Source organism: Taudactylus pleione, unplaced genomic scaffold (genome assembly GCF_031769625.1).
Source record: "Taudactylus pleione unplaced genomic scaffold, aTauple2 ptg000967l, whole genome shotgun sequence".
In the NCBI taxonomy this organism is placed as follows: domain Eukaryota; kingdom Metazoa; phylum Chordata; class Amphibia; order Anura; family Myobatrachidae; genus Taudactylus; species Taudactylus pleione.
Window position 1 is genome coordinate 6275001 of NW_028285368.1, and position 22625 is coordinate 6297625.

The 22625-nt window shown below is 37.4% G+C and overlaps 15 non-coding genes and 82 pseudogenes across 15 annotated transcripts; all 97 read left to right on the forward strand.

The window, feature by feature from the left end:
• LOC148458114 (5S ribosomal RNA) overlaps positions 1-39 on the forward strand; it is a 119-nt pseudogene extending 80 nt beyond the window's left edge.
• Positions 40-155: 116 nt separating this feature from the next.
• LOC148458115 (5S ribosomal RNA) lies at positions 156-274 on the forward strand (annotated as a pseudogene).
• A 116-nt stretch (positions 275-390) lies between these two features.
• Positions 391-509, forward strand: LOC148458116 (5S ribosomal RNA; annotated as a pseudogene).
• A 116-nt stretch (positions 510-625) lies between these two features.
• On the forward strand, positions 626-744 carry LOC148458117 (5S ribosomal RNA; annotated as a pseudogene).
• A 116-nt stretch (positions 745-860) lies between these two features.
• LOC148458118 (5S ribosomal RNA) lies at positions 861-979 on the forward strand (annotated as a pseudogene).
• A 116-nt stretch (positions 980-1095) lies between these two features.
• On the forward strand, positions 1096-1214 carry LOC148458119 (5S ribosomal RNA; annotated as a pseudogene).
• Positions 1215-1330: 116 nt separating this feature from the next.
• LOC148458120 (5S ribosomal RNA) lies at positions 1331-1449 on the forward strand (annotated as a pseudogene).
• Positions 1450-1565: 116 nt separating this feature from the next.
• On the forward strand, positions 1566-1684 carry LOC148458121 (5S ribosomal RNA; annotated as a pseudogene).
• A 116-nt stretch (positions 1685-1800) lies between these two features.
• Positions 1801-1919, forward strand: LOC148458122 (5S ribosomal RNA; annotated as a pseudogene).
• A 116-nt stretch (positions 1920-2035) lies between these two features.
• LOC148458123 (5S ribosomal RNA) lies at positions 2036-2154 on the forward strand. The gene has a single exon (XR_015874403.1). It is a non-coding gene; the product is annotated as a 5S ribosomal RNA (ribosomal RNA).
• Positions 2155-2270: 116 nt separating this feature from the next.
• Positions 2271-2389, forward strand: LOC148458124 (5S ribosomal RNA; annotated as a pseudogene).
• Positions 2390-2504: 115 nt separating this feature from the next.
• On the forward strand, positions 2505-2623 carry LOC148458125 (5S ribosomal RNA; annotated as a pseudogene).
• A 115-nt stretch (positions 2624-2738) lies between these two features.
• Positions 2739-2857, forward strand: LOC148458126 (5S ribosomal RNA; annotated as a pseudogene).
• A 116-nt stretch (positions 2858-2973) lies between these two features.
• LOC148458127 (5S ribosomal RNA) lies at positions 2974-3092 on the forward strand (annotated as a pseudogene).
• A 116-nt stretch (positions 3093-3208) lies between these two features.
• LOC148458128 (5S ribosomal RNA) lies at positions 3209-3327 on the forward strand (annotated as a pseudogene).
• A 116-nt stretch (positions 3328-3443) lies between these two features.
• LOC148458129 (5S ribosomal RNA) lies at positions 3444-3562 on the forward strand. Its single transcript, XR_015873578.1, has one exon. It is a non-coding gene; the product is annotated as a 5S ribosomal RNA (ribosomal RNA).
• A 116-nt stretch (positions 3563-3678) lies between these two features.
• Positions 3679-3797, forward strand: LOC148458130 (5S ribosomal RNA; annotated as a pseudogene).
• Positions 3798-3913: 116 nt separating this feature from the next.
• LOC148458131 (5S ribosomal RNA) lies at positions 3914-4032 on the forward strand (annotated as a pseudogene).
• A 116-nt stretch (positions 4033-4148) lies between these two features.
• On the forward strand, positions 4149-4267 carry LOC148458132 (5S ribosomal RNA; annotated as a pseudogene).
• Positions 4268-4383: 116 nt separating this feature from the next.
• LOC148458133 (5S ribosomal RNA) lies at positions 4384-4502 on the forward strand (annotated as a pseudogene).
• Positions 4503-4618: 116 nt separating this feature from the next.
• On the forward strand, positions 4619-4737 carry LOC148458134 (5S ribosomal RNA; annotated as a pseudogene).
• Positions 4738-4853: 116 nt separating this feature from the next.
• On the forward strand, positions 4854-4972 carry LOC148458135 (5S ribosomal RNA; annotated as a pseudogene).
• A 115-nt stretch (positions 4973-5087) lies between these two features.
• LOC148458136 (5S ribosomal RNA) lies at positions 5088-5206 on the forward strand (annotated as a pseudogene).
• Positions 5207-5322: 116 nt separating this feature from the next.
• On the forward strand, positions 5323-5441 carry LOC148458137 (5S ribosomal RNA; annotated as a pseudogene).
• A 116-nt stretch (positions 5442-5557) lies between these two features.
• Positions 5558-5676, forward strand: LOC148458138 (5S ribosomal RNA; annotated as a pseudogene).
• A 116-nt stretch (positions 5677-5792) lies between these two features.
• On the forward strand, positions 5793-5911 carry LOC148458139 (5S ribosomal RNA; annotated as a pseudogene).
• A 116-nt stretch (positions 5912-6027) lies between these two features.
• On the forward strand, positions 6028-6146 carry LOC148458140 (5S ribosomal RNA; annotated as a pseudogene).
• A 116-nt stretch (positions 6147-6262) lies between these two features.
• Positions 6263-6381, forward strand: LOC148458141 (5S ribosomal RNA; annotated as a pseudogene).
• Positions 6382-6497: 116 nt separating this feature from the next.
• LOC148458142 (5S ribosomal RNA) lies at positions 6498-6616 on the forward strand (annotated as a pseudogene).
• Positions 6617-6732: 116 nt separating this feature from the next.
• On the forward strand, positions 6733-6851 carry LOC148458143 (5S ribosomal RNA; annotated as a pseudogene).
• Positions 6852-6967: 116 nt separating this feature from the next.
• On the forward strand, positions 6968-7086 carry LOC148458144 (5S ribosomal RNA). The gene has a single exon (XR_015873970.1). It is a non-coding gene; the product is annotated as a 5S ribosomal RNA (ribosomal RNA).
• A 116-nt stretch (positions 7087-7202) lies between these two features.
• LOC148458145 (5S ribosomal RNA) lies at positions 7203-7321 on the forward strand (annotated as a pseudogene).
• Positions 7322-7437: 116 nt separating this feature from the next.
• Positions 7438-7556, forward strand: LOC148458146 (5S ribosomal RNA; annotated as a pseudogene).
• Positions 7557-7672: 116 nt separating this feature from the next.
• On the forward strand, positions 7673-7791 carry LOC148458147 (5S ribosomal RNA; annotated as a pseudogene).
• A 115-nt stretch (positions 7792-7906) lies between these two features.
• LOC148458148 (5S ribosomal RNA) lies at positions 7907-8025 on the forward strand (annotated as a pseudogene).
• A 116-nt stretch (positions 8026-8141) lies between these two features.
• LOC148458149 (5S ribosomal RNA) lies at positions 8142-8260 on the forward strand (annotated as a pseudogene).
• Positions 8261-8376: 116 nt separating this feature from the next.
• On the forward strand, positions 8377-8495 carry LOC148458150 (5S ribosomal RNA; annotated as a pseudogene).
• A 115-nt stretch (positions 8496-8610) lies between these two features.
• On the forward strand, positions 8611-8729 carry LOC148458151 (5S ribosomal RNA; annotated as a pseudogene).
• A 116-nt stretch (positions 8730-8845) lies between these two features.
• LOC148458152 (5S ribosomal RNA) lies at positions 8846-8964 on the forward strand (annotated as a pseudogene).
• A 116-nt stretch (positions 8965-9080) lies between these two features.
• On the forward strand, positions 9081-9199 carry LOC148458153 (5S ribosomal RNA). The gene has a single exon (XR_015873378.1). It is a non-coding gene; the product is annotated as a 5S ribosomal RNA (ribosomal RNA).
• A 116-nt stretch (positions 9200-9315) lies between these two features.
• Positions 9316-9434, forward strand: LOC148458154 (5S ribosomal RNA; annotated as a pseudogene).
• A 116-nt stretch (positions 9435-9550) lies between these two features.
• LOC148458155 (5S ribosomal RNA) lies at positions 9551-9669 on the forward strand (annotated as a pseudogene).
• Positions 9670-9785: 116 nt separating this feature from the next.
• On the forward strand, positions 9786-9904 carry LOC148458156 (5S ribosomal RNA; annotated as a pseudogene).
• Positions 9905-10020: 116 nt separating this feature from the next.
• Positions 10021-10139, forward strand: LOC148458157 (5S ribosomal RNA; annotated as a pseudogene).
• A 116-nt stretch (positions 10140-10255) lies between these two features.
• On the forward strand, positions 10256-10374 carry LOC148458158 (5S ribosomal RNA; annotated as a pseudogene).
• Positions 10375-10490: 116 nt separating this feature from the next.
• Positions 10491-10609, forward strand: LOC148458159 (5S ribosomal RNA; annotated as a pseudogene).
• A 116-nt stretch (positions 10610-10725) lies between these two features.
• LOC148458160 (5S ribosomal RNA) lies at positions 10726-10844 on the forward strand (annotated as a pseudogene).
• A 116-nt stretch (positions 10845-10960) lies between these two features.
• Positions 10961-11079, forward strand: LOC148458161 (5S ribosomal RNA; annotated as a pseudogene).
• A 116-nt stretch (positions 11080-11195) lies between these two features.
• Positions 11196-11314, forward strand: LOC148458162 (5S ribosomal RNA; annotated as a pseudogene).
• Positions 11315-11430: 116 nt separating this feature from the next.
• On the forward strand, positions 11431-11549 carry LOC148458163 (5S ribosomal RNA; annotated as a pseudogene).
• Positions 11550-11665: 116 nt separating this feature from the next.
• On the forward strand, positions 11666-11784 carry LOC148458164 (5S ribosomal RNA; annotated as a pseudogene).
• Positions 11785-11900: 116 nt separating this feature from the next.
• Positions 11901-12019, forward strand: LOC148458165 (5S ribosomal RNA; annotated as a pseudogene).
• Positions 12020-12135: 116 nt separating this feature from the next.
• On the forward strand, positions 12136-12254 carry LOC148458166 (5S ribosomal RNA; annotated as a pseudogene).
• A 116-nt stretch (positions 12255-12370) lies between these two features.
• On the forward strand, positions 12371-12489 carry LOC148458167 (5S ribosomal RNA; annotated as a pseudogene).
• Positions 12490-12605: 116 nt separating this feature from the next.
• Positions 12606-12724, forward strand: LOC148458168 (5S ribosomal RNA; annotated as a pseudogene).
• Positions 12725-12840: 116 nt separating this feature from the next.
• On the forward strand, positions 12841-12959 carry LOC148458169 (5S ribosomal RNA; annotated as a pseudogene).
• A 116-nt stretch (positions 12960-13075) lies between these two features.
• On the forward strand, positions 13076-13194 carry LOC148458170 (5S ribosomal RNA; annotated as a pseudogene).
• A 116-nt stretch (positions 13195-13310) lies between these two features.
• On the forward strand, positions 13311-13429 carry LOC148458171 (5S ribosomal RNA; annotated as a pseudogene).
• A 115-nt stretch (positions 13430-13544) lies between these two features.
• On the forward strand, positions 13545-13663 carry LOC148458172 (5S ribosomal RNA; annotated as a pseudogene).
• A 116-nt stretch (positions 13664-13779) lies between these two features.
• Positions 13780-13898, forward strand: LOC148458173 (5S ribosomal RNA; annotated as a pseudogene).
• Positions 13899-14014: 116 nt separating this feature from the next.
• Positions 14015-14133, forward strand: LOC148458174 (5S ribosomal RNA; annotated as a pseudogene).
• A 114-nt stretch (positions 14134-14247) lies between these two features.
• Positions 14248-14366, forward strand: LOC148458175 (5S ribosomal RNA; annotated as a pseudogene).
• A 116-nt stretch (positions 14367-14482) lies between these two features.
• LOC148458176 (5S ribosomal RNA) lies at positions 14483-14601 on the forward strand. The gene has a single exon (XR_015873579.1). It is a non-coding gene; the product is annotated as a 5S ribosomal RNA (ribosomal RNA).
• A 116-nt stretch (positions 14602-14717) lies between these two features.
• LOC148458177 (5S ribosomal RNA) lies at positions 14718-14836 on the forward strand (annotated as a pseudogene).
• Positions 14837-14952: 116 nt separating this feature from the next.
• Positions 14953-15071, forward strand: LOC148458178 (5S ribosomal RNA; annotated as a pseudogene).
• Positions 15072-15186: 115 nt separating this feature from the next.
• On the forward strand, positions 15187-15305 carry LOC148458179 (5S ribosomal RNA; annotated as a pseudogene).
• A 116-nt stretch (positions 15306-15421) lies between these two features.
• Positions 15422-15540, forward strand: LOC148458180 (5S ribosomal RNA; annotated as a pseudogene).
• A 116-nt stretch (positions 15541-15656) lies between these two features.
• Positions 15657-15775, forward strand: LOC148458181 (5S ribosomal RNA; annotated as a pseudogene).
• Positions 15776-15889: 114 nt separating this feature from the next.
• On the forward strand, positions 15890-16008 carry LOC148458182 (5S ribosomal RNA; annotated as a pseudogene).
• Positions 16009-16124: 116 nt separating this feature from the next.
• On the forward strand, positions 16125-16243 carry LOC148458183 (5S ribosomal RNA). The gene has a single exon (XR_015873580.1). It is a non-coding gene; the product is annotated as a 5S ribosomal RNA (ribosomal RNA).
• A 116-nt stretch (positions 16244-16359) lies between these two features.
• Positions 16360-16478, forward strand: LOC148458184 (5S ribosomal RNA; annotated as a pseudogene).
• A 116-nt stretch (positions 16479-16594) lies between these two features.
• Positions 16595-16713, forward strand: LOC148458185 (5S ribosomal RNA; annotated as a pseudogene).
• A 115-nt stretch (positions 16714-16828) lies between these two features.
• Positions 16829-16947, forward strand: LOC148458186 (5S ribosomal RNA). Its single transcript, XR_015873595.1, has one exon. It is a non-coding gene; the product is annotated as a 5S ribosomal RNA (ribosomal RNA).
• Positions 16948-17063: 116 nt separating this feature from the next.
• Positions 17064-17182, forward strand: LOC148458187 (5S ribosomal RNA; annotated as a pseudogene).
• Positions 17183-17298: 116 nt separating this feature from the next.
• LOC148458188 (5S ribosomal RNA) lies at positions 17299-17417 on the forward strand (annotated as a pseudogene).
• A 116-nt stretch (positions 17418-17533) lies between these two features.
• On the forward strand, positions 17534-17652 carry LOC148458189 (5S ribosomal RNA; annotated as a pseudogene).
• Positions 17653-17768: 116 nt separating this feature from the next.
• LOC148458190 (5S ribosomal RNA) lies at positions 17769-17887 on the forward strand (annotated as a pseudogene).
• A 116-nt stretch (positions 17888-18003) lies between these two features.
• LOC148458191 (5S ribosomal RNA) lies at positions 18004-18122 on the forward strand. Its single transcript, XR_015873537.1, has one exon. It is a non-coding gene; the product is annotated as a 5S ribosomal RNA (ribosomal RNA).
• A 116-nt stretch (positions 18123-18238) lies between these two features.
• Positions 18239-18357, forward strand: LOC148458192 (5S ribosomal RNA; annotated as a pseudogene).
• Positions 18358-18473: 116 nt separating this feature from the next.
• On the forward strand, positions 18474-18592 carry LOC148458193 (5S ribosomal RNA). The gene has a single exon (XR_015873779.1). It is a non-coding gene; the product is annotated as a 5S ribosomal RNA (ribosomal RNA).
• A 116-nt stretch (positions 18593-18708) lies between these two features.
• Positions 18709-18827, forward strand: LOC148458194 (5S ribosomal RNA). The gene has a single exon (XR_015873581.1). It is a non-coding gene; the product is annotated as a 5S ribosomal RNA (ribosomal RNA).
• A 116-nt stretch (positions 18828-18943) lies between these two features.
• On the forward strand, positions 18944-19062 carry LOC148458195 (5S ribosomal RNA; annotated as a pseudogene).
• A 116-nt stretch (positions 19063-19178) lies between these two features.
• Positions 19179-19297, forward strand: LOC148458196 (5S ribosomal RNA; annotated as a pseudogene).
• A 115-nt stretch (positions 19298-19412) lies between these two features.
• LOC148458197 (5S ribosomal RNA) lies at positions 19413-19531 on the forward strand (annotated as a pseudogene).
• Positions 19532-19646: 115 nt separating this feature from the next.
• On the forward strand, positions 19647-19765 carry LOC148458198 (5S ribosomal RNA; annotated as a pseudogene).
• A 116-nt stretch (positions 19766-19881) lies between these two features.
• LOC148458199 (5S ribosomal RNA) lies at positions 19882-20000 on the forward strand (annotated as a pseudogene).
• Positions 20001-20115: 115 nt separating this feature from the next.
• Positions 20116-20234, forward strand: LOC148458200 (5S ribosomal RNA; annotated as a pseudogene).
• A 116-nt stretch (positions 20235-20350) lies between these two features.
• On the forward strand, positions 20351-20469 carry LOC148458201 (5S ribosomal RNA). Its single transcript, XR_015873780.1, has one exon. It is a non-coding gene; the product is annotated as a 5S ribosomal RNA (ribosomal RNA).
• A 116-nt stretch (positions 20470-20585) lies between these two features.
• LOC148458202 (5S ribosomal RNA) lies at positions 20586-20704 on the forward strand. Its single transcript, XR_015873582.1, has one exon. It is a non-coding gene; the product is annotated as a 5S ribosomal RNA (ribosomal RNA).
• Positions 20705-20820: 116 nt separating this feature from the next.
• LOC148458203 (5S ribosomal RNA) lies at positions 20821-20939 on the forward strand (annotated as a pseudogene).
• Positions 20940-21055: 116 nt separating this feature from the next.
• Positions 21056-21174, forward strand: LOC148458204 (5S ribosomal RNA; annotated as a pseudogene).
• A 115-nt stretch (positions 21175-21289) lies between these two features.
• On the forward strand, positions 21290-21408 carry LOC148458205 (5S ribosomal RNA; annotated as a pseudogene).
• A 116-nt stretch (positions 21409-21524) lies between these two features.
• Positions 21525-21643, forward strand: LOC148458206 (5S ribosomal RNA; annotated as a pseudogene).
• Positions 21644-21759: 116 nt separating this feature from the next.
• Positions 21760-21878, forward strand: LOC148458207 (5S ribosomal RNA; annotated as a pseudogene).
• A 114-nt stretch (positions 21879-21992) lies between these two features.
• LOC148458208 (5S ribosomal RNA) lies at positions 21993-22111 on the forward strand. The gene has a single exon (XR_015873434.1). It is a non-coding gene; the product is annotated as a 5S ribosomal RNA (ribosomal RNA).
• Positions 22112-22227: 116 nt separating this feature from the next.
• On the forward strand, positions 22228-22346 carry LOC148458209 (5S ribosomal RNA). Its single transcript, XR_015873583.1, has one exon. It is a non-coding gene; the product is annotated as a 5S ribosomal RNA (ribosomal RNA).
• Positions 22347-22462: 116 nt separating this feature from the next.
• On the forward strand, positions 22463-22581 carry LOC148458210 (5S ribosomal RNA). Its single transcript, XR_015874405.1, has one exon. It is a non-coding gene; the product is annotated as a 5S ribosomal RNA (ribosomal RNA).
• The last annotated feature ends 44 nt before the right edge of the window (positions 22582-22625 follow it).

Here is a 22625-nt window from a genome sequence, read left to right on the forward strand (position 1 = left end):
GAATGGGAGACCACCTGGGAAGACCAGGTGCTGTAGGTAATTTTATACTGCCATAACATTCTTTTCTATTAAATTTTACAGTTAATTTTTTCAGCTTATCAATGAATTTACTTGAGTTAAGAAGTAAAAGAGGTCTAAAGTTAATGTTTTTGAGCACCTACAGTCAAACCACACTGGACATGCCCAATCTCATCTGATCTTGGAAGCTATGCAGTGTTGGGCCTGGTTAGTACTTGGATGGGAAACCACCTGGGAATACCATGTGCTGTAGGTAAATTTATACAGCCATAACATTCTTTTCTATTAAATTTTACATTTAATTTTTTCAACTTATCAATGAATTTACTTGAGTTAAGAAGTAAAAGAGGTCTAAAGTTAATGTTTTTGAGCACCTGCAGTCAAACCACACTGGACATGCCCAATCTCATCTGATCTTGGAAGCTATGCAGTGTTGGGCCTGGTTAGTACTTGGATGGGAGACCACCTGGGAATACCAGGTGCTGTAGGTAATTTTATACAGCCATAACATTCTTTTCTATTACATTTTACATATAATTTTTTCAACTTATCAATGAATTTACTTGAGTTAAGAAGTAATAGAGGTCTAAATTTAATGCTTTTGAGCACCTACAGCCAAACCACACTGGACATGCCCAATCTCGTATGATCTTGGAAGCTATGCAGTGTTGGGCCTGGTTTGTACTTGGATGGGAAACCACCTGGGAATACCAGGTGCTGTAGGTAATTTTATACAGCCAAAACATTCTTTTCTATTACATTTTACATTTCATTTTTTCAACTTATCAATGAATTTACTTGAGTTAAGAAGTAATAGAAGTCTAAATTTAATGTTTTTGAGCACCTACAGCCAAACCACACTGGACATGCCCAATCTCGTCTGATCTTGGAAGCTATGCAGTGTTGAGCCTGGTTAGTACTAGGTTGGGAGACCCCCTGGGAATACCAGGTGCTGTAGGTATTTTTATGCAGCCATAACATTCTTTTCTATTACATTTTACATTTAATTTTTTCAACTTATCAATGAATTTACTTGAGTAAAGAAGTAAAAGAGGTCTAAAGTTAATGTATTTGAGCACCTACAGCCAAACCACACTGGACATGCCCAATCTCATCTGATCTTGGAAACTATGCAGTGTTTGGCCTGGTTAGTACTTGGATGGGAGACCACCTGGGAATACCAGGTGCTGTAGGTAATTTTATACAGCCATAACATTCTTTTCTATTACATTTTACATTTAATTTTTTCAACTTATCAATGAATTTACTTGAGTTAAGAAGTAATAGAGGTCTAAATTTAATGCTTTTGAGCACCTACAGCCAAACCACGCTGGACATGTCCAATCTCGTCTGATCTTGGAAGCTATGCAGTGTTGGGCCTGGTTTGTACTTGGATGGGAGACCACCTGGGAATACCAGGTGATGTAGGTAATTTTATACAGCCAAAACATTCTTTTCTATTACATTTTACATTTAATTTTTTCAACTTATCAATGAATTTACTTGAGTTAAGAAGTAAAAGAGGGCTAAAGTTAATGTTTTTGAGCACCTACAGTCAAACCACACTGGACATGCCCAATCTCGTCTGATCTTGGAAGCTATGCAGTGTTGGGCCTGGTTAGTACATGGATGGGAGACCACCTGGGAATACCAGGAGCTGTAGGTAATTTTATACTGCCAAAACATTCTTTTCTATTACATTTTACATTTCATTTTTTCAACTTATCAATGAATTTACATGAGTTAAGAAGTAATAGAAGTCTAAATTTAATGTTTTTGAGCACCTACAGCTAAACCACACTGGACATGCCCAATCTCGTCTGATCTTGGAAGCTATGCAGTGTTGGGCCTGGTTAGTACTAGGTGGGGAGACCACCTGGGAATACCAGGTGCTGTAGGTATTTTTATGCAGCCATAACATTCTTTTCTATTACATTTTACATTTAATTTTTTCAACTTAACAATGAATTTACTTGAGTAAAGAAGTAAAAGAGGTCTAAAGTTAATGTATTTGAGCACCTACAGCCAAACCACACTGGACATGCCCAATCTCGTCTGATCTTGGAAACTATGCAGTGTTGGGCCTGGTTAGTACTTGGATGGGAGACCACCTGGGAATACCAGGTGCTGTAGGTAATTTTATACTGCCATAACATTCTTTTCTATTACATTTTACATAAAATTTTATCAACTTATCAATGAATTTACTTGAGTTAAGAAGTAAAAGAGTTCTAAAGTTAATGTTTTTGAGCACCTACAGCCAAACCACACTGGACATGCCCAAGCTCGTCTGATCTTGGAAGCTATGCAGTGTTGGGCCAGGTTAGTACTTGGATGGGAGACCACCTGGGAATACCAGGAGCTGTAGGTAATTTTATACTGCCATAACATTCTTTTCTGTTACATTTTACATTTCATTTTTAAACTTATCAATGAATTTACTTGAGTTAAGAAGTAAAAGAGGTCTAAAGTTAAAGTTTTTGAGCACCTACAGCCAAACCACACTGGACATGCCCAATCTCGTCTGATCTTGGAAGCTATGCAGTGTTCGGCCAGGTTAGTACTTGGATGGGAGACCACCTGGGAATACCAGGAGCTGTAGGTAATTTTATACTGCCATAACATTCTTTTCTGTTACATTTTACATTTCATTTTTGAACTTAGCAATGAATTTACTTGAGTTAAGAAGTAAAAGAGGTCTATATTTAAAGCTTTTGAGCACCTACAGCCAAACCACACTGGACATACCCAATCTTGTCTGATCTTGGAAGCTATGCAGTGTTGGGCCTGGTTAGTACTTGGATGGGAGACCACCTGGGAATACCTGATGCTGTAGGTAATTTTATACTAACATAACATTCTTTTCTATTACATTTTACATTTAATTTTTTCAACTTATCAATGAATATACTTGAGTTAAGAAGTAAAAGAGGTCTAAAGTTAATGTTTTTGAGCGCCTACAGCCAAACCACACTGGACATGCCCAATCTCATCTGATCTTGGAAGCTATGCAGTGTTGGGCCTTGTTAGTATTTGAATGGGAGACCACCTGGGGATACCAGGTGCTGTAGGTAATTTTATACTGCCATAACATTCTTTTCTATTAAATTTTACATTTAATTTTTTCAACTTATCAATGAATTTACTTGAGTTAAGAAGTAAAAGAGGGCTAAAGTTAATGTTTTTGAGCACCTACAGTCAAACCACACTGGACATGCCCAATCTTTTCTTATCTTGGAAGCTATGCAGTGTTGGGCCTGGTTAGTACTTGGATGGGAGACCACCTGGGAAAACCAGGTGCTGTAGGTAATTTTATACTGCCAAAACATTCTTTTCTATTACATTTTACATTTCATTTTTTCAACTTATCAATGAATTTACATGAGTTAAGAAGTAATCGAAGTCTAAATTTAATGTTTTTGAGCACCTACAGCCAAACCACACTGGACATGCCCAATCTCGTCTGATCTTGGAAGCTATGCAGTGTTGGGCCTGGTTAGTACTAGGTTGGGAGACCACCTGGGAATACCAGGTGCTGTAGGTAATTTTATACAGCCATAACATTCTTTTCTATTACATTTTACATTAAATTTTTTCAACTTATCAATGAATTTACTTGAGTTAAGAAGTAAAAGAGTTCTAAAGTTAATGTTTTAGAGCGCCTACAGCCAAACCACACTGGATATGCCCAATCTAGTCTAATCTTGGAAGCAATGCAGTGTTGGGCCTGGTTAGTATTTGAATGGGAGACCACCTGGGAATACCAGGTGCTGTAGGTAATTTTATACTGCCATAACATTCTTTTCTATTAAATTTTACATTTAATTTTTTCAACTTATCAATGAATTTACTTGAGTTAAGAAGTAAAAGAGGTCTAAAGTTAATGTTTTTGAGCACCTACAGTCAAACCACACTGGACATGCCCAATCTCATCTGATCTTGGAAGCTATGCAGTGTTGGTCCTGGTTAGTACTTGGATGGGAGACCACCTGGGAATACTAGGTGCTGTAGGTAATTTTATACTGACATAACATTCTTTTCTATTACATTTTACATTTAATTTTTTCAACTTATCAATGAATTTACTTGAGTTAAGAAGTAATAGAGGTCTAAATTTAATGCTTTTGAGCACCTACAGCCAAACCACACTGGACATGACCAATCTCGTCTGATCTTGGAAGCTATGCAGTGTTGGGCCTGGTTTGTACTTGGATGGGAAACCACCTGGGAATACCAGGTGCTGTAGGTAATTTTATACAGCCATAACATTCTTTTCTATTACATTTTACATTAAATTTTTTCAACTTATCAATGATTTTACTTGAGTTAAGAAGTAAAAGAGGTCTAAAGTTACAGTTTTTGAGCACCTACAGCCAAACCACACTGGACATGCCCAATCTCGTCTGATCTTGGAAGCTATGCAGTGTTGGGCCTGGTTAGTACTTGGATGGGAGACCACCTGGGAATACCAGATGCTGTGGGTAATTTTATACTGCCATAACATTCATTTCTATTACATTTTACATTTAATTTTTTCAACTTATCAATGAATTTACTTGAGTTAAGAAGTAAAAGAGGTCTAAAGTTAAGGGTCTTGAGCACCTACAGCAAAACCACACTGAACATGTCCAATCTCGTCTGATCTTGGAAGCTATGCAGTGTTGGGCCTGGTTAGTTCTTGGATGGGAGACCACCTGGGAATACCAGGTGCTGTAGGTAATTTTATGCTGCCATTACATTCTTTTCTATTACATTTTACATTTAATTTTTTCAACTTATCAATGAATTTACTTGAGTTAAGAAGTAATAGAGGTCTAAAGTTAAAGTTTCTGAGCACCTACAGCCAAACCACACTGGACATGCCCAATCTCATCTGATCTTGGAAGCTATGCAGTGTTGGGATTGGTTAGTACTTGGATGGGAGACCACCTGGGAATACCAGGAGCTGTAGGTAATTTTATACTGCCATAACATTGTTTTCTATTACATTTTACATTTCATTTTTCAAATTATCATTGAATTTACTTGAGTTAAGAAGTAAAAGAGGTCTAAAGTTAAGGGTTTTGAGCACCTACAGCCAAACCACACTGGACATGCCCAATCTTGTCTGATCTTGGAAGCTATGCAGTGTTGGGCCTGGTTAGTACTTGGATGGGAGACCACCTGGGAATACCTGATGCTGTAGGTAATTTTATACTAACATAACATTCTTTTCTATTACATTTTCCATTTAATTTTTTCAACTTATCAATGAATTTACTTGAGTTAAGAAGTAATAGAGGTCTAAATTTAAAGCTTTTGAGCACCTACAGCCAAACCACACTGGACATGCCCAATCTCGACTGACCTTGGAAGCTGTGCAGTGTTGGGCCTGGTTAGTACTTGGATGGGAGACCACCTGGGAATTCCTGATGCTGTAGGTCATTTTATACTAACATAACATTCTTTTCTATTACATTTTACATTTAATTTTTTCAACTTATCAATGAATTTACTTGAGTTAAGAAGTAAAAGAGGCCTAAAGTTAATGTATTTGAGTACCTACAGCCAAACCACACTGGACATGCCCAATCTCGTCTGATCTTGGAAGCTATGCAGTGTTGGGCCTGGTTAGTATTTGAATGGGAGACCACCTGGGAATACCAGGTGCTGTAGGTAACTTTATACTGCCATAACATTCTTTTCTACTAAATTTTACATTTAATTTTTTCAACTTATCAATGAATTTACTTGAGTTAAGAAGTAAAAGAGGTCTAAAGTTAATGTTTTTGAGCACCTACAGTCAAACCACACTGGACATGTGCAATCTCATCTTATCTTGGAAGCTATGCAGTGTTGGGCCTGGGTAGTACTTAGATGGAAGACCACCTGGGAATACCAGGTGCTGTAGGTAATTTTATACAGCCATAACATTCTTTTCTATTACATTTTACATTTAATTTTTTCAACTTATCAATGAATTTACTTGAGTTAAGAAGTAATAGAGGTCTAAATTTAATGCTTTTGAGCACCTACAGCCAAACCACACTGGACATGCCCAATCTCGTCTGATCTTGGAACCTATGCAGTGTTGGGCCTGGTTTGTACTTGGATGGGAAACCACCTGGGAATACCAGGTGCTGTAGGTAATTTTATACAGCCAAAACATTCTTTTCTATTACATTTTACATTTAATTTTTTCAACTTATCAATGAATTTACTTGAGTTAAGAAGTAAAAGAGGTCTAAAGTTAATGTTTTTGAGTGCCTACAGCCAAACCGCACTGGACATGGCCAATCTCGTCTGATCTTGGAAGCTATGCAGTGTTGGGCCTGGTTAGTATTTGAATGGGAGACCACCTGGGAATACCAGGTGCTGTAGGTCATTTTATACTGCCATAACATTCTTTTCTATTAAATTTTACAGTTAATTTTTTCAACTTATCAATGAATTTACTTGAGTTAAGAAGTAAAAGATGTCTAAAGTTAATGTTTTTGAGCACCTACAGTCAAACCACACTGGACATGCCCAATCTCATCTGATCTTGCAAGCTATGCAGTGTTGGGCCTGGTTAGTACTTGGATGGGAGACCACCTGGGAATACCAGGTGCTGTAGGTAATTTTATACAGCCATAACATTCTTTTCTATTACATTTTCCATTTAATTTTTTCAACTTATCAATGAATTTACTTGAGTTAAGAAGTAATAGAGGTCTAAATTTAAAGCTTTTGAGCACCTACAGCCAAACCACACTGGACATGCCCAATCTCGTCTGACCTTGGAAGCTATGCAGTGTTGGGCCTGGTTAGTACTTGGATGGGAGACCACCTGGGAAATCCTGATGCTGTTTGTCATTTTATACTAACATAACATTCTTTTCTATTACATTTTACATTTAATTTTTTCAACTTATCAATGAATTTACTTGAGTTAAGAAGTAAAAGAGGTCTAAAGTTAATGTTTTTGAGCACCTACAGCCAAACCACACTGGACATGCCCAATCTCATCTGATCTTGGAAGCTATGCAGTGTTGGGCCTGGTTAGTATTTGGATGGGAGACCACCTGGGAATACCAGGTGCTGTAGGTAATTTTATACTGCCATAACATTCTTTTCTATTAAATTTTACATTTAATTTTTTCAACTTATCAATGAATTTACTTGAGTTAAGAAGTAAAAGAGGTCTAAAGTTAATGTTTTTGAGCACCTACAGTCAAACCACACTGGACATGCGCAATCTCATCTGATCTTGGAAGCTATGCAGTGTTGGGCCTGGGTAGTACTTGGATGGGAGACCACCTGGGAATACCAGGTGCTGTAGGTAATTTTATACAGCCATAACATTCTTTTCTATTACATTTTACATTTAATTTTTTCAACTTATCAATGAATTTACTTGAGTTAAGAAGTAATAGAGGTCTAAATTTAATGCTTTTGAGCACCTACAGCCAAACCACACTGGACATGCCCAATCTCGTCTGATCTTGGAAGCTATGCAGTGTTGGGCCTGGTTTGTACTTGGATGGGAAACCACCTGGGAATACCAGGTGCTGTAGGTAATTTTATACAGCCATAACATTCTTTTCTATTACATTTTACATTAAATTTTTTCAACTTATCAATGAATTTACTTGAGTTAAGAAGTAAAAGAGTTCTAAAGTTAATGTTTTTGAGCACCTACAGCCAAACCACACTGGACATGCCCAACCTTGTCTGATCTTGGAAGCTATGCAGTGTTGGGCCAGGTTAGTACTTGGATGGGAGACCACCTGGGAATACCAGGAGCTGTAGGTAATTTTATACTGCCATAACATTCTTTTCTGTTACATTTTACATTTCATTTTTAAACTTATCAATGATTTTACTTGAGTTAAGAAGTAAAAGAGGTCTAAAGTTACAGTTTTTGAGCACCTACAGCCAAACCACACTGGACATGCCCAATCTCGTCTGATCTTGGAAGCTATGCAGTGTTGGGCCTGGTTAGTACTTGGATGGGAGACCACCTGGGAATACCAGATGCTGTAGGTAATTTTATACTGCCATAACATTCATTTCTTTTACATTTTACATTTAATTTTTTCAACTTATCAATGAATTTACTTGAGTTAAGAAGTAAAAGAGGTCTAAAGTTAAGGGTCTTGAGCACCTACAGCAAAACCACACTGAACATGTCCAATCTCGTCTGATCTTGGAAGCTATGCAGTGTTGGGCCTGGTCAGTTCTTGGATGGGCTACCACCTGGGAATACCAGGTGTTGTAGGTAATTTTATGCTGCCATTACATTCTTTTCTATTACATTTTACATTTAATTTTTTCAACTTATCAATGAATTTACTTGAGTTAAGAAGTAATAGAGGTCTAAAGTTAAAGTTTCTGAGCACCTACAGCCAAACCACACTGGACATGCCCAATCTCATCTGATCTTGGAAGCTATGCAGTGTTGGGCTTGGTTAGTACTTGGATGGGAGACCACCTGGGAATACCAGGAGCTGTAGGTAATTTTATACTGCCATAACATTCTTTTCTATTACATTTTACATTTCATTTTTCAAATTATCATTGAATTTACTTGAGTTAAGAAGTAAAAGAGGTCTAAAGTTAAGGGTTTTGAGCACCTACAGCCAAACCACACTGGACATGCCCAATCTTGTCTGATCTTGGAAGCTATGCAGTGTTGGGCCTGGTTAGTACTTGGATGGGAGACCACCTGGGAATACCTGATGCTGTAGGTAATTTTATACTAACATAACATTCTTTTCTATTACATTTTACATTTAATTTTTTCAACTTATCAATGAATTTACTTGAGTTAAGAAGTAAAAGATGTCTAAAGTTAATGTTTTTGAGCACCTACAGCCAAACCGCACTGGACATGGCCAATCTCGTCTGATCTTGGAAGCTATGCAGTGTTGGGCCTGGTTAGTATTTGAATGGGAGACCACCTGGGAATACCAGGTGCTGTAGGTAATTTTATACTGCCATAACATTCTTTTCTATTAAATTTTACAGTTAATTTTTTCAACTTATCAATGAATTTACTTGAGTTAAGAAGTAAAAGAGGTCTAAAGTTAATGTTTTTGAGCACCTACAGTCAAACCACACTGGACATGCCCAATCTCATCTGATCTTGGAAGCTATGCAGTGTTGGGCCTGGTTAGTACTTGGATGGGAGACCACCTGGGAATACCAGGTGCTGTAGGTAATTTTATACAGCCATAACATTCTTTTCTATTACATTTTCCATTTAATTTTTTCAACTTATCAATGAATTTACTTGAGTTAAGAAGTAATAGAGGTCTAAATTTAAAGCGTTTGAGCACCTACAGCCAAACCACACTGGACATGCCCAATCTCGACTGACCTTGGAAGCTGTGCAGTGTTGGGCCTGGTTAGTACTTGGATGGGAGACCACCTGGGAAATCCTGATGCTGTAGGTCATTTTATACTAACATAACATTCTTTTCTATTACATTTTACATTTAATTTTTTCAACTTATCAATGAATTTACTTGAGTTAAGAAGTAAAAGAGGTCTAAAGTTAATGTTTTTGAGTACCTACAGCCAAACCACACTGGACATGCCCAATCTCGTCTGATCTTGGAAGCTATGCAGTGTTGGGCCTGGTTAGTATTTGAATGGGAGACCACCTGGGAATACCAGGTGCTGTAGGTAACTTTATACTGCCATAACATTCTTTTCTATTAAATTTTACATTTAATTTTTTCAACTTATCAATGAATTTACTTGAGTTAAGAAGTAAAAGAGGTCTAAAGTTAATGTTTTTGAGCACCTACAGTCAAACCACACTGGACATGTGCAATCTCATCTTATCTTGGAAGCTATGCAGTGTTGGGCCTGGGTAGTACTTAGATGGGAGACCACCTGGGAATACCAGGTGCTGTAGGTAATTTTATACAGCCATAACATTCTTTTCTATTACATTTTACATTTAATTTTTTCAACTTATCAATGAATTTACTTGAGTTAAGAAGTAATAGAGGTCTAAATTTAATGCTTTTGAGCACCTACAGCCAAACCACACTGGACATGCCCAATCTCGACTGATCTTGGAACCTATGCAGTGTTGGGCCTGGTTTGTACTTGGATGGGAAACCACCTGGGAATACCAGGTGCTGTAGGTAATTTTATACAGCCAAAACATTCTTTTCTATTACATTTTACATTTAATTTTTTCAACTTATCAATGAATTTACTTGAGTTAAGAAGTAAAAGAGGTCTAAAGTTAATGTTTTTGAGTGCCTACAGCCAAACCGCACTGGACATGGCCAATCTCGTCTGATCTTGGAAGCTATGCAGTGTTGGGCCTGGTTAGTATTTGAATGGGAGACCACCTGGGAATACCAGGTGCTGTAGGTCATTTTATACTGCCATAACATTCTTTTCTATTAAATTTTACAGTTAATTTTTTCAACTTATCAATGAATTTACTTGAGTTAAGAAGTAAAAGATGTCTAAAGTTAATGTTTTTGAGCACCTACAGTCAAACCACACTGGACATGCCCAATCTCATCTGATCTTGCAAGCTATGCAGTGTTGGGCCTGGTTAGTACTTGGATGGGAGACCACCTGGGAATACCAGGTGCTGTAGGTAATTTTATACAGCCATAACATTCTTTTCTATTACATTTTCCATTTAATTTTTTCAACTTATCAATGAATTTACTTGAGTTAAGAAGTAATAGAGGTCTAAATTTAAACCTTTTGAGCACCTACAGCCAAACCACACTGGACATGCCCAATCTCGTCTGACCTTGGAAGCTATGCAGTGTTGGGCCTGGTTAGTACTTGGATGGGAGACCACCTGGGAAATCCTGATGCTGTAGGTCATTTTATACTAACATAACATTCTTTTCTATTACATTTTACATTTAATTTTTTCAACTTATCAATGAATTTACTTGAGTTAAGAAGTAAAAGAGGTCTAAAGTTAATGTTTTTGAGTACCTACAGCCAAACCACACTGGACATGCCCAATCTCGTCTGATCTTGGAAGCTATGCAGTGTTGGGCCTGGTTAGTATTTGAATGGGAGACCACCTGGGAATACCAGGTGCTGTAGGTAACTTTATACTGCCATAACATTCTTTTCTATTAAATTTTACATTTAATTTTTTCAACTTATCAATGAATTTACTTGAGTTAAGAAGTAAAAGAGGTCTAAAGTTAATGTTTTTGAGCACCTACAGTCAAACCACACTGGACATGTGCAATCTCATCTTATCTTGGAAGCTATGCAGTGTTGGGCCTGGGTAGTACTTAGATGGGAGACCACCTGGGAATACCAGGTGCTGTAGGTAATTTTATACAGCCATAACATTCTTTTCTATTACATTTTACATTTAATTTTTTCAACTTATCAATGAATTTACTTGAGTTAAGAAGTAATAGAGGTCTAAATTTAATGCTTTTGAGCACCTACAGCCAAACCACACTGGACATGCCCAATCTCGTCTGATCTTGGAACCTATGCAGTGTTGGGCCTGGTTTGTACTTGGATGGGAAACCACCTGGGAATACCAGGTGCTGTAGGTAATTTTATACAGCCAAAACATTCTTTTCTATTACATTTTACATTTAATTTTTTCAACTTATCAATGAATTTACTTGAGTTAAGAAGTAAAAGAGGTCTAAAGTTAATGTTTTTGAGCGCCTACAGCCAAACCGCACTGGACCTGGCCAATCTCGTCTGATCTTGGAAGCTATGCAGTGTTGGGCCTGGTTAGTATTTGAATGGGAGACCACCTGGGAATACCAGGTGCTGTAGGTCATTTTATACTGCCATAACATTCTTTTCTATTAAATTTTACAGTTAATTTTTTCAACTTATCAATGAATTTACTTGAGTTAAGAAGTAAAAGATGTCTAAAGTTAATGTTTTTGAGCACCTACAGTCAAACCACACTGGACATGCCCAATCTCATCTGATCTTGCAAGCTATGCAGTGTTGGGCCTGGTTAGTACTTGGATGGGAGACCACCTGGGAATACCAGGTGCTGTAGGTAATTTTATACAGCCATAACATTCTTTTCTATTACATTTTCCATTTAATTTTTTCAACTTATCAATGAATTTACTTGAGTTAAGAAGTAATAGAGGTCTAAATTTAAACCTTTTGAGCACCTACAGCCAAACCACACTGGACATGCCCAATCTCGTCTGACCTTGGAAGCTATGCAGTGTTGGGCCTGGTTAGTACTTGGATGGGAGACCACCTGGGAAATCCTGATGCTGTTGGTCATTTTATACTAACATAACATTCTTTTCTATTACATTTTACATTTAATTTTTTCAACTTATCAATGAATTTACTTGAGTTAAGAAGTAAAAGAGGTCTAAAGTTAATGTTTTTGAGCACCTAAAGCCAAACCACACTGGACATGCCCAATCTCATCTGATCTTGGAAGCTATGCAGTGTTGGGCCTGGTTAGTATTTGGATGGGAGACCACCTGGGAATACCAGGTGCTGTAGGTAATTTTATACTGCCATAACATTCTTTTCTATTAAATTTTACATTTAATTTTTTCAACTTATCAATGAATTTACTTGAGTTAAGAAGTAAAAGAGGTCTAAAGTTAATGTTTTTGAGCACCTACAGTCAAACCACACTGGACATGCGCAATCTCATCTGATCTTGGAAGCTATGCAGTGTTGGGCCTGGGTAGTACTTGGATGGGAGACCACCTGGGAATACCAGGTGCTGTAGGTAATTTTATACAGCCATAACATTCTTTTCTATTACATTTTACATTTAATTTTTTCAACTTATCAATGAATTTACTTGAGTTAAGAAGTAATAGAGGTCTAAATTTAATGCTTTTGAGCACCTACAGCCAAACCACACTGGACATGCCCAATCTCGTCTGATCTTGGAAGCTATGCAGTGTTGGGCCTGGTTAGTACTTGGATGGGAGACCACCTGGGAATACCAGGTGCTGTAGTTAATTTTATACTGCCAAAACATTCTTTTCTATTACATTTTACATTTCATTTTTTCAACTTATCAGTGATTTTACTTTAGTAAAGAAGTAAAAGAGGCCTAAAGTTAATGTATTTGAGCACCTACAGCCAAACCACACTGGACATGCCCAATCTCGTCTGATCTTGGAAACTATGCAGTGTTGGGCCTGGTTAGTACTTGGATGAGAGACCACCTGGGAATACCAGGTGCTGTAGGTAATTTTATACAGCCATAACATTATTTTCTATTACATTTTACATTAAATTTTTTCAACTTATCAATGAATTTACTTGAGTTAAGAAGTAAAAGAGTTCTAAAGTTAATGTTTTGGAGCACCTACAGCCAAACCACACTGGACATGCCCAAGCTCGTCTGATCTTGGAAGCTATGCAGTGTTGGGCTAGGTTAGTACTTGGATGGGAGACCACCTGGGAATACCAGGAGCTGTAGGTAATTTTATACTGCCATAACATTATTTTCTGTTACATTTTACATTTCATTTTTAAACTTATCAATGAATTTACTTGAGTTAAGAAGTAAGAGAGGTCTAAAGTTACAGTTTTTGAGCACCTACAGCCAAACCACACTGGTCATGCCCAATCTCATCTGATCTTGGAAGCTTTACAATGTTGGGCCTGGTTAGTACTTGGATGGGAGACCACCTGGGAATACCAGATGCTGTAGGTAATTTTATACTGCCATAACATTCATTTCTATTACATTTTACATTAAATTTTTTCAACTTATCAATGAATTTACTTGAGTTAAGAAGTAAAAGAGGTCTAAAGTTAAGGGTTTTGAGCACCTACAGCAAAACCACACTGGACATGTCCAATCTCGTCTGATCTTGGAAGCTATGCAGTGTTGGGCCTGGTTAGTTCTTGGATGGGAGACCACCTGGGAATACCAGGTGCTGTAGGTAATTGTATGCTGCCATTACATTCTTTTCTATTACATTTTACATTTAATTTTTTCAACTTATCAATGAATTTACTTGAGTTAAGAAGTAATAGAGGTCTAAAGTTAAAGTTTCTGAGCACCTACAGCCAAACCGCACTGGACATGCCCAATCTTGTCTGATCTTGGAAGCTATGCAGTGTTGGGCATGGTTAGTACTTGGATGGGAGACCACCTGGGAATACCAGGAGCTGTAGGTAATTTTATACTGCCATAAATTCTTTTCTATTACATTTTACATTTCATTTTTCAACTTATCATTGAATTTACTTGAGTAAAGAAGTAAAAGAGGGCTAAAGTTAAAGTTTTTGAGCACCTACAGTCAAACCACACTGGACATGCCCAATCTCGTCTGATCTTGGAAGCTGTGCAGTGTTGGGCCTGGTTAGTACTTGGATGGGAGACCACCTGGGAAAACCAGGTGCTGTAGGTTATTTTATACTGCCAAAACATTCTTTTCTATTACATTTTACATTTCATTTTTTCAACTTATCAATGAATTTACATGAGTTAAGAAGTAATAGAAGTCTAAATTTAATGTTTTTGAGCACCTACAGCCAAACCACACTGGACATGCCCAATCTCGTCTGATCTTGGAAGCTATGCAGTGTTGGGCCTGGTTAGTACTAGGTTGGGAGACCACCTGGGAATACCAGGTGCTGTAGGTATTTTTATGCAGCCATAACATTCTTTTCTATTACATTTTACATTTAATTTTTTCAACTTATCAATGATTTTACTTGAGTAAAGAAGTAAAAGAGGCCTAAAGTTAATGTATTTGAGCACCTACAGCCAAACCACACTGGACATGCCCAATCTCGTCTGATCTTGAAAACTATGCAGTGTTGGGCCTGGTTAGTACTTGGATGAGAGACCACCTGGGAATACCAGGTGCTGTAGGTAATTTTATACAGCCATAACATTCTTTTCTATTACATTTTACATTAAATTTTTTCAACTTATCAATGAATTTACTTGAGTTAAGAAGTAAAAGAGTTCTAAAGTTAATGTTTTTGAGCACCTACAGCCAAACCACACTGGACATGCCCAAGCTCGTCTGATCTTGGAAGCTATGCAGTGTTGGGCTAGGTTAGTACTTGGATGGGAGACCACCTGGGAATACCAGGAGCTGTAGGTAATTTTATACTGCCATAACATTATTTTCTGTTACATTTTACATTTCATTTTTAAACTTATCAATGAATTTACTTGAGTTAAGAAGTAAGAGAGGTCTAAAGTTACAGTTTTTGAGCACCTACAGCCAAACCACACTGGACATGCCCAATCTCGTCTGATCTTGGAAGCTTTGCAGTGTTGGGCCTGGTTAGTACTTGGATGGGAGACCACCTGGGAATACCAGATGCTGTAGGTAATTTTATACTGCCATAACATTCATTTCTATTACATTTTACATTAAATTTTTTCAACTTATCAATGAATTTACTTGAGTTAAGAAGTAAAAGAGGTCTAAAGTTAAGGGTTTTGAGCACCTACAGCAAAACCACACTGGACATGTCCAATCTCGTCTGATCTTGGAAGCTATGCAGTGTTGGGCCTGGTTAGTTCTTGGATGGGAGACCACCTGGGAATACCAGGTGCTGTAGGTAATTGTATGCTGCCATTACATTCTTTTCTATTACATTTTACATTTAATTTTTTCAACTTATCAATGAATTTACTTGAGTTAAGAAGTAATAGAGGTCTAAAGTTAAAGTTTCTGAGCACCTACAGCCAAACCACACTGGACATGCCCAATCTTGTCTGATCTTGGAAGCTGTGCAGTGTTGGGCTTGGTTAGTACTTGGATGGGAGACCACCTGGGAATACCAGGAGCTGTAGGTAATTTTATACTGCCATAAATTCTTTTCTATTACATTTTACATTTCATTTTTCAACTTATCATTGAATTTACTTGAGTAAAGAAGTAAAAGAGGGCTAAAGTTAATGTTTTTGAGCACCTACAGTCAAACCACACTGGACATGCCCAATCTCGTCTGATCTTGGAAGCTATGCAGTGTTGGGCCTGGTTAGTACTTGGATGGGAGACCACCTGCGAAAACCAGGTGCTGTAGGTTATTTTATACTGCCAAAACATTCTTTTCTATTACATTTTACATTTCATTTTTTCAACTTATCAATGAATTTACATGAGTTAAGAAGTAATAGAAGTCTAAATTTAATGTTTTTGAGCACCTACAGCCAAACCACACTGGACATGCCCAATCTCGTCTGATCTTGGAAGCTATGCAGTGTTGGGCCTGGTTAGTACTAGGTTGGGAGACCACCTGGGAATACCAGGTGCTGTAGGTATTTTTATGCAGCAATAACATTCTTTTCTATTACATTTTACATTTAATTTTTTCAACTTATCAATGATTTTACTTGAGTAAAGAAGTAAAAGAGGCCTAAAGTTAATGTATTTGAGCACCTACAGCCAAACCACACTGGACATGCCCAATCTCGTCTGATCTTGGAAACTATGCAGTGTTGGGCCTGGTTAGTACTTGGATGGGAGACCACCTGGCAATACCAGGTGCTGTAGGTAATTTTATACAGCCATAACATTCTTTTCTATTACATTTTACATTAAATTTTTTCAACTTATCAATGAATTTACTTGAGTTAAGAAGTAAAAGAGTTCTAAAGTTAACGTTTTTGAGCACCTACAGCCAAACCACACTGGACATGCCCAAGCTTGTCTGATCTTGGAAGCTATGCAGTGTTGGGCTAGGTTAGTACTTGGATGGGAGACCACCTGGGAATACCAGGAGCTGTAGGTAATTTTATACTGCCATAACATTATTTTCTGTTACATTTTACATTTCATTTTTAAACTTATCAATGAATTTACTTGAGTTAAGAAGTAAGAGAGGTCTAAAGTTAAAGTTTTTGAGCACTTACAGCCAAACCACACTGGACATGCCCAATCTCATCTGATCTTGGAAGCTATGCAGTGTTGGGCCTGGTTAGTACTTGGATGGGAGACCACCTGGGAATACCAGGTGCTGTAGGTAATTTTATACTGACATAACATTCTTTTCTATTACATTTTACATTTAATTTTTTCAACTTATCAATGAATTTACTTGAGTTAAGAAGTAATAGAGGTCTAAATTTAAAGCTTTTGAGCACCTACAGCCAAACCACACTGGACATGCCCAGTCTCGTCTGACCTTGGAAGCTATGCAGTGTTGGGCCTGGTTAGTACTTGGATGGGAGACCACCTTGAAAATCCTGATGCTGTAGGTAATTTTATACTAACATAACATTCTTTTCTAGTACATTTTACATTTAAATTTTTCAACTTATCAATGAATTTACTTGAGTTAAGAAGTAAAAGAGGTCTAAAGTTAATGTTTTTGAGCACCTACAGCCAAACCACACTGGACATGCCCAATCTCGTCTGATCTTGGAAGCTATGCAGTGTTGGGCCTGGTTAGTCTTTGAATGGGAGACCACCTGGGAATACCAGGTGCTGTAGGTAATTTTATACTGCCATAACATTCTTTTCTATTAAATTTTACATTTAATTTTTTCAACTTATCAATGAATTTTCTTGAGTTAAGAAGTAAAAGAGGTCTAAAGTTAATGTTTTTGAGCACCTACAGCCAAACCACACTGGACATGCCCAATCTCGAATGATCTTGGAAGCTATTCAGTGTTGGGCCTGGTTTGTACTTGGATGGGAAACCACCTGGGAATACCAGGTGCTGTAGGTAATTTTATACAGCCAAAACATTCTTTTCTATTAAATTTTACAGTTAATTTTTTCAACTTATAAATGAATTTACTTGAGTTAAGAAGTAAAAGAGGTCTAAAGTTAATGTTTTTGAGCACCTACAGTCAAACCACACTGGACATGCCCAATCTCATCTGATCTTTGAAGCTATGCAGTGTTGGGCCTGGTTAGTACTTGGATGGGAGACCACCTGGGAATACCAGGTGCTGTAGGTAATTTTATACAGCCATAACATTCTTTTCTATTACATTTTCCATTTAATTTTTTCAACTTATCAATGAATTTACTTGAGTTAAGAAGTAATAGAGGTCTAAATTTAAAGCTTTTGAGCACCTACAGCCAAACCACACTGGACATGCCCAATCTCGTCTGATCTTGGAAGCTATGCAGTGTTGGGCCCGGTTAGTACTTGGATGGGAGACCACCTGGGAATACCAGGTGCTGTAGGTAATTTTATACAGCCATAACATTCTTTTCTATTACATTTTACATTTAATTTTTTCAACTTATCAATGAATTTACTTGAGTTAAGAAGTAATAGAGGTCTAAATTTAATGCTTTTGAGCACCTACAGCCAAACCACACTGGACATGCCCAATCTCATCTGATCTTGGAAGCTATGCAGTGTTGGGCCTGGTTTGTACTTGGATGGGAAACCACCTGGGAATACCAGGTGCTGTAGGTAATTTTATACAGCCAAAACATTCTTTTCTATTACATTTTACATTTAATTTTTTCAACTTATCAATGAATTTACTTGAGTTAAGAAGTAAAAGAGGGCTAAAGTTAATGTTTTTGAGCACCTACAGTCAAACCACACTGGACATGCCCAATCTCGTCTGATCTTGGAAGCTATGCAGTGTTGGGCCTGGTTAGTACTTGGATGGGAGACCACCTGGGAATACCAGGTGCTGTAGGTAATTTTATACTGCCAAAACATTCTTTTCTATTACATTTTACATTTCATTTTTTCAACTTATCAATGAATTTACATGAGTTAAGAAGTAATAGAAGTCTAAATTTAATGTTTTTGAGCACCTACAGCCAAACCACACTGGACATGCCCAATCTCGTCTGATCTTGGAAGCTATGCAGTGTTGGGCCTGGTTAGTACTAGGTTGGGAGACCACCTGGGAATACCAGGTGCTGTAGGTATTTTTATGCAGCCATAACATTCTTTTCTATTACATTTTACATTTAATTTTTTCAACTTATCAATGATTTTACTTGAGTAAAGAAGTAAAAGAGGCCTAAAGTTAATGTATTTGAGCACCTACAGCCAAACCACACTGGACATGCCCAATCTCGTCTGATCTTGGAAACTATGCAGTGTTGGGCCTGGTTAGTACTTGGATGAGAGACCACCTGGGAATACCAGGTGCTGTAGGTAATTTTATACAGCCATAACATTCTTTTCTATTACATTTTACATTAAATTTTTTCAACTTATCAATGAATTTACTTGAGTTAAGAAGTAAAAGAGTTCTAAAGTTAATGTTTTTGAGCACCTACAGCCAAACCACACTGGACATGCCCAAGCTCGTCTGATCTAGGAAGCTATGCAGTGTTGGGCTAGGTTAGTACTTGGATAGGAGACCACCTGGGAATACCAGGAGCTATAGGTAATTTTATACTGCCATAACATTATTTTCTGTTACATTTTACATTTCATTTTTAAACTTATCAATGAATTTACTTGAGTTAAGAAGTAAAAGAGGTCTAAAGTTAAAGTTTTTGAGCACCTACAGCCAAACCACACTGGACATGCCCAATCTCGTCTGATCTTGGAAGCTATGCAGTGTTGGGCCTGGTTAGTATTTGGATGGGAGACCACCTGGGAATACCAGATGCTGTAGGTAATTTTATACTGCCATAACATTCTTTTCTATTACATTTTACATTTAATTTTTCAACTTATCAATGAATTTACTTGAGTTAAGAAGTAAAAGAGGTCTAAAGTTAAGGGTTTTGAGCACCTACAGCAAAACCACACTGAACATGTCCAATCTCGTCTGATCTTGGAAGCTATGCAGTGTTGGGCCTGGTTAGTTCTTGGATGGGAGACCACCTGGGAATACCAGGTGCTGTAGGTAATTTTATGCTGCCATAACATTCTTTTCTATTACATTTTACATTTAATTTTTTCAACTTATCAATGAATTTAATTGAGTTAAGAAGTAATAGAGGTCTAAAGTTAAAGTTTCTGAGCACCTACAGACAAACCACACTGGACATGCCCAATCTCATCTGATCTTGGAAGCTATGCAGTGTTGGGCTTGGTTAGTACTTGGATGGGAGACCACCTGGGAATACCAGGTGCTGTAGGTAATTTATACAGCCATAACATTCTTTTCTATTACATTTTACATTTAATTTTTTCAACTTATCAATGAATTTACTTGAGTTAAGAAGTAATAGAGGTCTAAATTTAAAGCTTTTGAGTACCTACAGCCAAACCACACTGGACATGCCCAATCTCATCTGACCTTGGAAGCTATGCAGTGTTGGTCCTGGTTAGTACTTGGATGGGAGACCACCTGGGAAATCCTGATGCTGTAGGTCATTTTATACTAACATAACATTCTTTTCTATTACATTTTACATTTAATTTTTTCAACTTATCAATGAATTTACTTGAGTTAAGAAGTAAAAGAGGGCTAAAGTTAATGTTTTTGAGCACCTACAGTCAAACCACACTGGACATGCCCAATCTCGTCTGATCTTGGAAGCTATGCAGTGTTGGGCCTGGTTAGTACTTGGATGGGAGACCACCTGGGAATACCAGGTGCTGTAGGTAATTTTATACTGCCAAAACATTCTTTTCTATTACATTTTACATTTCATTTTTTCAACTTATCAATGAATTTACATGAGTTAAGAAGTAATAGAAGTCTAAATTTAATGTTTTTGAGCACCTACAGCCAAACCACACTGGACATGCCCAATCTCGTCTGATCTTGGAAGCTATGCAGTGTTGGGCCTGGTTAGTACTAGGTTGGGAGACCACCTGGGAATACCAGGTGCTGTAGGTATTTTTATGCAGCCATAACATTCTTTTCTATTACATTTTACATTTAATTTTTTCAACTTATCAATGATTTTACTTGAGTAAAGAAGTAAAAGAGGCCTAAAGTTAATGTATTTGAGCACCTACAGCCAAACCACACTGGACATGCCCAATCTCGTCTGATCTTGGAAACTATGCAGTGTTGGGCCTGGTTAGTACTTGGATGAGAGACCACCTGGGAATACCAGGTGCTGTAGGTAATTTTATACAGCCATAACATTCTTTTCTATTACATTTTACATTAAATTTTTTCAACTTATCAATGAATTTACTTGAGTTAAGAAGTAAAAGAGTTCTAAAGTTAATGTTTTTGAGCACCTACAGCCAAACCACACTGGACATGCCCAAGCTCGTCTGATCTTGGAAGCTATGCAGTGTTGGGCTAGGTTAGTACTTGGATGGGAGACCACCTGGGAATACCAGGAGCTGTAGGTAATTTTATACTGCCATAACATTATTTTCTGTTACATTTTACATTTCATTTTTAAACTTATCAATGAATTTACTTGAGTTAAGAAGTAAGAGAGGTCTAAAGTTAAAGTTTTTGAGCACCTACAGCCAAACCACCCTGGACATGCCCAATCTCGTCTGATCTTGGAAGCTTTGCAGTGTTGGGCCTGGTTAGTACTTGGATGGGAGACCACCTGGGAATACCAGATGCTGTAGGTAATTTTATACTGCCATAACATTCATTTCTATTACATTTTACATTAAATTTTTTCAACTTATCAATGAATTTACTTGAGTTAAGAAGTAAAAGAGGTCTAAAGTTAAGGGTTTTGAGCACCTACAGCAAAACCACACTGGACATGTCCAATCTCGTCTGATCTTGGAAGCTATGCAGTGTTGGGCCTGGTTCGTTCTTGGATGGGAGACCACCTGGGAATACCAGGTGCTGTAGGTAATTGTATGCTGCCATTACATTCTTTTCTATTACATTTTACATTTAATTTTTTCAACTTATCAATGAATTTACTTGAGTTAAGAAGTAATAGAGGTCTAAAGTTAAAGTTTCTGAGCACCTACAGCCGAACCACACTGGACATGCCCAATCTTGTCTGATCTTGGAAGCCATGCAGTGTTGGGCTTGGTTAGTACTTGGATGGGAGACCACCTGGGAATACCAGGAGCTGTAGGTAATTTTATACTGCCATAAATTCTTTTCTATTACATTTTACATTTCATTTTTCAACTTATCATTGAATTTACTTGAGTTAAGAAGTAAAAGAGGGCTACAGTTAATGTTTTTGAGCACCTACAGTCAAACCACACTGGACATGCCCAATCTCGTCTGATCTTGGAAGCTATGCAGTGTTGGGCCTGGTTAGTACTTGGATGGGAGACCACCTGGGAAAACCAGGTGCTGTAGGTTATTTTTTACTGCCAAAACATTCTTTTCTATTACATTTTACATTTCATTTTTTCAACTTATCAATGAATTTACATGAGTTAAGAAGTAATAGAAGTCTAAATTTAATGTTTTTGAGCACCTACAGCCAAACCACACTGGACATGCCCAATCTCGTCTGATCTTGGAAGCTATGCAGTGTTGGGCCTGGTTAGTACTAGGTTGGGAGACCACCTGGGAATACCAGGTGCTGTAGGTATTTTTATGCAGCCATAACATTCTTTTCTATTACATTTTACATTTAATTTTTTCAACTTATCAATGATTTTACTTGAGTAAAGAAGTAAAAGAGGCCTAAAGTTAATGTATTTGAGCACCTACAGCCAAACCACACTGGACATGCCCAATCTCGTCTGATCTTGGAAACTATGCAGTGTTGGGCCTGGTTAGTACTTGGATGGGAGACCACCTGGGAATACCAGGTGCTGTAGGTAATTTTATACAGCCATAACATTCTTTTCTATTACATTTTACATTT